The sequence below is a fragment of the Lontra canadensis genome, unplaced genomic scaffold (genome assembly GCF_010015895.1).
Source record: "Lontra canadensis isolate GAN:19392208 unplaced genomic scaffold, GSC_riverotter_1.0 scaffold51, whole genome shotgun sequence".
Lineage (NCBI taxonomy): Eukaryota > Metazoa > Chordata > Mammalia > Carnivora > Mustelidae > Lontra > Lontra canadensis.
The window spans coordinates 1,886,768-1,894,833 of NW_022631045.1; the positions used below are offsets into that span (position 1 = coordinate 1,886,768).

Genomic DNA, 8,066 nt, shown 5'->3' on the forward strand with positions numbered 1-8,066 from the left:
ATTTGCCATGTGTGCACTTTCTTATTTCTTCTTTAAGTAATTACTTAAGATCATTAATAGACACCCAAAGGATATAAAAAATATTGATTCAAAGGGGCACATGCACCCTGATGTTTATAACAGCATTATCAACAATAACCGAATTATGGAAAGATCCCACACGTCCATTAACTGATAATTGGATAAAGAAGATGTTACATATATTATATATATACATATATAATTTCCACACATATATAAAATTTAATTCCATTTTATATATTATTATATTGTATGATTTTATTATAATTTTAGATTACATGTTATACATTATATTATTATAATATATATTTATATATTATACATATATAATGGAATATTATTCAGTTATCAAAAGAATGAAATCTTGCCATTCGCAAAGACATGGATAGAGCAAGAAAGTGTGTTATGCTAAGTGAAATAAATCAGAGAAAGACAAATAGTGTATGATTTCACTCATCCGTGGAATTTAATAAATGAAACAGATGAACATGGGTGAGGGGGAAAAAAGAGAGGGAAACAAATCATAAGATACTCTTAACTATAGAGAAGAAACTGTGGGTTGATGGAGGGAAGGTGGGCAGGGATAGGTTAAATGGGTGTGGGTATTAAGGAGGACACTTGTAAGGAGCACTGGGTGATATATGTAAGTGATGAATCACTAAATTCTACTCATGAAACTAAAAGAAGAAGAAGGAAAAGGAAGAGAAGGAGAAGAAGAGCAACAACAACTAGAAAAAGAAGGAGGAGGAGAAGAGGAAAAAGAAACTATCACTTGCTAACATTTGGTGTAGTATCAAAGAAGAATAGCCACAGTGATTAAAAATTGTTATTAAAATACTTCTTTTGCAATTACAAAAAGAAAAAAGTGGATACACAGGAGTATAATTACTAACCTTAGGGACTACCTTATCAATATTAAAGAACAAAAATTCTACTTAGAACAAAAATTAAAGTCCACATCCAACATAAATTCCTCGTTTTAAAATCTAGTCCCATTACTGAATTGTACACTTGAAACTAATATTACACTGTATGTTAACTAACTGGAATTTAAATAAAAATTTAGAGATTTTTAAAAAGATCATTAATAGAGTTCCTCTATTTACACATAAATTGGTATTTCAAATAGTTACTCATTGAGGCTGAAAGTTTATCTAAGAAAATGGAGAAAACATACAAATTTTGCGTTAGATACAGATGACACATTTTTCTGCTAATTAAAAAGTGATGAAACTGAGTCAAGTAGATTACAGACAATAAAGAGCAATCCACAAGTTCATCAATCACAAAGCATCAAATGTAATGCAATATTCTTAATTTCTACAGAATAGTAACTATCTTGCATAAAATGTTTGCTTTTAAGGAGTGGAACACCATCCTTATTTAAAGTACATTTGCTTCTAATTTTCTAGCAATAAATTTGGTTAAATTTCTTAAGAGTAATGAAATAATCTGCAATTTATTTGTAATAGAAAGTAAAAGGCAAAGGGACATAAAACGTCAAAAAAATCTATGCTGGAAAAAAAAATTCTAAACTGGAAAACTTGAGGACTATTTTCCTTTCCTTTCTTCTAGGATTTCAATGGTTGTGTTTATAAGACTTTCAGGAGTGTTAGTGAGGTATCGTATGTTAAAATGCCTAGTCCAGGATATGGTTGGTACTCAATCAATGCTAACTGTATTTGAATTCTAGGCTTGTCTTTACACAGACTTTCAAGAAATTCATTGATCCATATGAATTGAATGATCAATAATTTTGAAAGATAAAATAAATTTGAGTCTAAACTTCAAAGGCCTTTAATGACATAGCTAGTTTTTTGTTTTTTGTTTTTTATTTAATAAACAAAGGAAATCCTCTGAAGACTGTGATCAGGGATATTAAAATATGACAATTTTGTTATAACATAATTAATGTGATTTGATTAGCAAGTGATTGTGTATATACATGTGTGCATTTATGTGAGTGAAAGAAAGAGAATGATTAATAAAAAGTCCTTCAAAACTCAAATTGTCTGAATGGAAGGAAAGCATCTTCATTCCTTCCAATATTTTTTTCTTGACGTATGATCCTGAGCGCTTTTCTGTATTGAACTGCATGATTTGTATGTGATAATAAGTCTCTCAGTATGCTCAACTGGATAATTCTCTTTTTTCCTGACAGTTCACACAAATAGCAATAAACTTATCTGATGCCTGCTGCTTTCTTTATGTCATTTGGAAATGAGTTATTGTTACACTTTCAGAATAAATTGAATTCTATTCTTTTAAACATGGATTTGAGTAGTCTGGTACTTTAGCTTTTTTCTGTTACATTACAGAATATTATTAAGTCCAAAGTGATACATTGTAGGAATAGTGCCATATAAATCCTGTTGCTATTGTGGAATCTGGGATTTGTCTCCATGGACACTGAGCCGAGCTAACCTTCTGGTTTTCATAGCTTAACATTGACTCTGAGGATTGAAAACCCAAGCAGTCTTTATTTAAAATGAAGTGACTATAAGTTAAGCAAACATTGTATACATATATATTAGATAAGTAACTTACAAAATTTTCTCTACAACAACATATGGAAGAGAGATTGTTAAAATTTCTAGAATTTCCTAGAGCAGTAAAGATGACTACTTTCTCCAATCTTAGTGTTTATAGGTTAATAATTTTGATGCCTCTACTAACACAAACTTATGATACTGAATTGAAATGCAAAGAATGTGATATAATGAATGAGGGCATATTTATTAATCTAGAGTAAAATCAGACACTAACATAATAAGCATCTCTACTGACTTTAAGGTAGTAAAAATTCTCCAACAGTATTTCTGTCTACATTAAAAAATAAAAGAACAAAATGTTTTTTAAAGTGAAGTTATTGCATCAATTGCACGGAAAGTTCTATATCAAGATGATTTTATTTTTCCTTGATTTTATTTGAGTAGTATAAATACAGCTTTCCTGTGTGGGTTGTTGTGAAGGTCCTAGGTGCAGATTCTTGTGTTCTGGGAAGAAAGATATTTTTAATAAATTGTGAATCTGCCTTGCTTACTGTTTCACTGAGCCATTGACCAACTCATTCATTGCTGGAGAGTGGCAGATAGGCTAGATTTTACATGGCATTGATAACGTTTTATTTCATCAATGGTTGATTGACCTTAACTCATTATTTTCCTTAGAATTTCAGTAAAGTAAATCTTAATTAACTAGTGATATAGCAGAATCATTACCCAGTTGCTAATTAAATACATGTATGCTACTGTAACAATTATGCTTAATTTCAAGTAAATTGGGATAACAATGTTTATAAAAAGCCTCATGAGATATTCAACATATAATAAATATTCTCTAATGTTAAATTACATGCAACATGATAATCATAAGTAATTCTTAAAAAATAATACTAATTAAGGTTTATTATAAAGATTTATGAAGCCAAAAAATATATTTTACACATACTTGTAGTTGTAGCACCCATCCCTAATTTTCCCCAGTATATCAATTTGATTAGTTCTGATTTGGCCTTCATTTATCAGGACTATTAATGCAACGCAAGGATTCTAATCATTTTGAATGTCTATGCAAATATTAGATAAACTCTCTTAGCAAGCTCTTGTTCCAGCTATCCCAGGTATTGTTTCCTGTTTTTTGCCAATAAACAATGTGTTGTGTTGGTGGCACACAAACACCAAGAAAGCACTACTTGAAAGAAAGATAGAAAGAAAGGGAAAAAGAAAGACCCTTTGAAGTTTGCTTGCTTTTAAATAAGAATAATGGTAATTATTGATATGTATGTCAGAGTTTCAGACAAGACTTGAAACAGAAGTAATCAAATGTGACAATATAAATGAAAATCTGTTTTCTCATTATATTCAGCTTTTGTAGCTGAAGAACATATTGGCAAATTGTGTGTTGTAGAAATGGAGGACATATTTAGAGATGAATTTTTAGCTAAAGAACCAGAAATCATCTGTTGCTTTGTTTAAAGCTGTATTGCAAAATCCAACAGACTTACGGAATGAGCACATTTTTTTTTTTCAGAATGAACTCATTTTTTAAATGGAATAAAAATAATAGCTAATATTTTGCAAAAGAAGAAGTATGTTAAACTATGGACTGATACTGACATTAATTACATTATTAAAAGCTGAAAAAACACTCTAAAGATACAAACAATAAAAATTTGTTACTAAATTCTGCATTCAATTTTATATATTGATGACACAAAGATTGCTTGTGGACATCTTTTAATGAGGCTGCTTGAATTCCTCCCCAAATACAAAGCCATTGAACTACTTCCTGAGTTCTCTTTTGACAATGATGGCAAAATGACACAGAAAGTTATCCCATTTTTGTGACAAACCTTTCAGTTATTGAATGTATGATCATATTAGCTTCCTCCTTTAAACAAACAAAAAATCCCCTATAATTACAGAATTAGCTACGGGAATAATTGCTGGTTTTGTTTTGCATTGCCAATTTATTTACCTTTGTAAAAATCATATAACATTTTGACATTTCAAAACATGATTATATTTGTAGGGTAACAAACGCCAGTGATAATTATCTATCTCGTGTGTTCTCTCACGCCACAGAATTGGACATCTTCCAGTCACATTTTCCATGGTTCTAATTGGTTATTAACCCTATTCTAAAATGTAAGAGAAAAAGATGATCATCATGAAACTAATCCCCTCCAGGCAAAAAGAAAAAAAAAAACAAAAACCTAAAGTTAATAAGATAGCCCTAAGTAGAGAATTTTCTTCTTTCTCTGAGATGGTAATTAAGGACATATATACGAGTTACCATATAGTTATATCTGGAGTGTAAAACCAAAAGTGGTATTTTCACCTTATTGACTTTTCTTTGAAGTACAGAAAAATATATATCTAACTGCTTTCTGCAATTATCAAAATGGATATACTATAGGCAAAGATATATTTAAACATATATTTAAATAAACTCCATGGCATACAGAGTAATTTTCTTTTCATTTTAAATGAGAGAAAAATGAGGTTCAGAGATCAAGAATTATTCCAAAATTCACATAGTCAGTAAGTGTAAAACTTATATTTAAACTTCAGAGCCCATTTAATTTCCAGTATATTGTGAAGTAGAAGAATGTCGCCCGGGTATGAGGCTCTGGTCAGAGAGTAAAATTCCACATTTTAAATTTTGCAAATGGAGTAGGCTAACATCCTGGCAGTCTTGGTGACAATATTGCTCAAGTGGGGTGAAGAGGAGGAGATCTATAGGTTATTGGGATGGAAATTATTTAAAAATATAGGACAAGTGAAAAGTAAGATGTGTTTAACCAAAAATGCATTTAACATTACCCAAGATGCTAGAAAAACCATTTGAACTGTATAGAAAGTCCCAAAGTTACTGATCACTTGATAATGATTTGACAGATATGACTGGTTTTAAGCATAAGTATTTTCCTGGGGGCTAAGTATGGGCAGAGGATAGGGCTGAAAAACAGTGGCCCTGTTAAGAAATAAAAATGAATGAATTCACATGACCTGGGACGGGATGTATGTGGGAGTTTAAGAAGCATCGAGCCTAAGGTAAATTATAAAGAAAGCAGAACAAAAGATAAAGTAAGATAATACATGAGTAGGAAGCATTTTGGAGTGCTGCAATTTGAGATTTAATTGTTTGGAACATGTTTATCAAGGAAGCAGCTGAATATTACTTATTGTATTGTTTTAGTATGCATATTCCATTTTGAGACACAAATGGATTTCATTCAGGAAGACATACTATGTATAATGTGAAAATCAATAACCTTTCATTATATAAAGTAACACCTGATTAACCAGGCCTATAAAAATAGTTTTCAATCTATTATTAAGAATATTCCATTTTAACAGTTACTTTAAAAGGATATAAATGATTAGAAAGTGTTAGAATAAAAAATATTTTTCACTACTTTTTCAAAATAGAATTTTCATTTTTATAATCCTTGAGCTTATTACCAGATATATACTTAAGAAATTTATCAGGAAAACAAGGGGAATCTGGGTGGCTCAGTTGGTTAAGCATCTGCCTTTGGCTCCTCTGGTCATGATCTCAGGTCCTGGGATGGAGCCCAGCGTCAGGCTTCCTTCCTGCTCAGCGGGAATTCTGCTTCTCCCTCTCCCTCTGCCTCTTCCCCTGTCCCTCCCCCACCCCTCCTGCTTGTGTGCACTCTCTCTCTGTCAAATAAATAAATAAAATCCTTATTTAAAAAAGAAATCAAGAATGCTTAAACATTATATAAGCTAAAAAAGGATATTCAGAGAATGGGTTCTTATATAGCACAACGTTCATGTAATTCAAGTAACACTGCTGTAGCCATGATCCCAGCATATGTTGTTAAAACAGTTGGATACACAAAATTTAAACATACAAATTTTAAGAAATTAAATATAATGAATTTAAATCTGCAGATAAATGCATATGTAATACCTTTCCTTTGAGGTCTAGCTTGCTTTACATAATATCACATAATGACATCAATCAAAGCCTCAAACCCCAGTTGACTGAGAAAGTATAATTCTGCTAAGCTGGTGCTTTGCATCACTTTTAGATCTCAGGCTTGAGTACAAATAAATCTTATCCTAGAATTATAAGAATGAGTGAAGAATTTTGGCAATTTAGAATTTAGAGTGAAGCAGAGAGCAGGGACATGTGGCACAAATTCTTCTTACTATTAATTTCCAATAGAATGCCATCATTCTATTTGGTGGATTTCCTGAAGCTCTAACATGGATACGACTGTGAGAAAAACTACTCAAGTGCTCACTTTGGCAGCACATTTACAAAAATTAGAACAGTAGAGAGAAGCTTAGCATGGCCCCTGTGCAAGAATATCATATGAATTTATGAAGTAGTCCATATTATTAATTGTTTATTAAGTCGAGTTTTTGTTATGATATTAAACAATTTTTGAAAATAGTGGTGATGGTTGTACAACATTTGAATGTAATGAATAGCATGGAATTTACACTTAAAAACTTAAAATAGCAAATATATATGTGCAAATAAGCTTATTAAAGCAAAATACAGTTAATCCAGAGAGATTCCATTATATTAAATCATTGTTCCCCATTCTCCTTACTCTTACAAAAGAAAATTAAAAACTAAAATATGATATTATAATCATTCTTCTTTCCCATTTTAAAGCCTAATAACAAATATAACAGTGATTTGCACATGGAATACATTGAAAAATAATTAATTCATCTGTAATGAAAGCCCTGGTAGGACATGGGGGGTAGTGAGTTAACAAAAAGAGAAACATCATAGTCTGTAAATATTAGGGTACAGTCATGCAGGAAAGATAAGAGGGAGAAATAAGTTCATTTGGTGGATTTGACCCTGCCCATAATTAGGTACTAAACTTCTCCAACTGTATGACCTGAGTGCCCGTGGGATGATCCAGACACTGATCATTTATTTTCCTTGCAGTTTGTTCACTTTGTTCTTTTTCTTTCCTGTATTGCTTTTCCTCTACTAGCAGTTAGTGTTTCTCTTTCCTTTTTTTTTTTCCCCCCAATCTCACAGGGTTATTCCTCAAAATACATTTCTTGTTTGTATTCAAACTGTTTTGCAGTTTAATCCGCTGGTACATTTGAAATTTATTTTTTTTCTTGATTTTATTTGTTTATTTGACAGAGAGAGATCACAAGTAGGCAGAGCAGTAGGCAGAGAGAGAGAGGGAAGCAGGCTTTCTACTGAGCAGAGAGCCCAGTGACCCTGAGATCATGACCTGAGCTGAAGGCAGAAGCTTTAATCCACTGAGCCACACAGACGCTCGTCAAATTTATTTCTGATTCTCTTGCCATTTTGCTAGAACTGTCCTTGTCCATCCACCTACCGGATCTCCACCCCTGCCCCAACCAATTTCATTTTTCTTACTCATTTGGCTCAAAAGCCATAATGTATTTTACTTCTGTGTTTACAAAAATGAAGTTTAGCATGTTACCATCTTTTAATTTTTGTCTCACAAGTAATAATTCTAAATCTGTCCTAAAGCCAAAACTATATTTAGTAAACACAAGGACTGTCTT

General features: G+C 31.7%; 1 non-coding gene across 1 annotated transcript; it reads left to right on the forward strand.

Annotated features, from left to right (window-relative positions):
• Nucleotides 1–6,791: 6,791 nt before the first annotated feature.
• Nucleotides 6,792–6,898, forward strand: LOC116877406. The gene has a single exon (XR_004384638.1). It is a non-coding gene; the product is annotated as a U6 spliceosomal RNA (small nuclear RNA).
• Nucleotides 6,899–8,066: the final 1,168 nt, after the last annotated feature.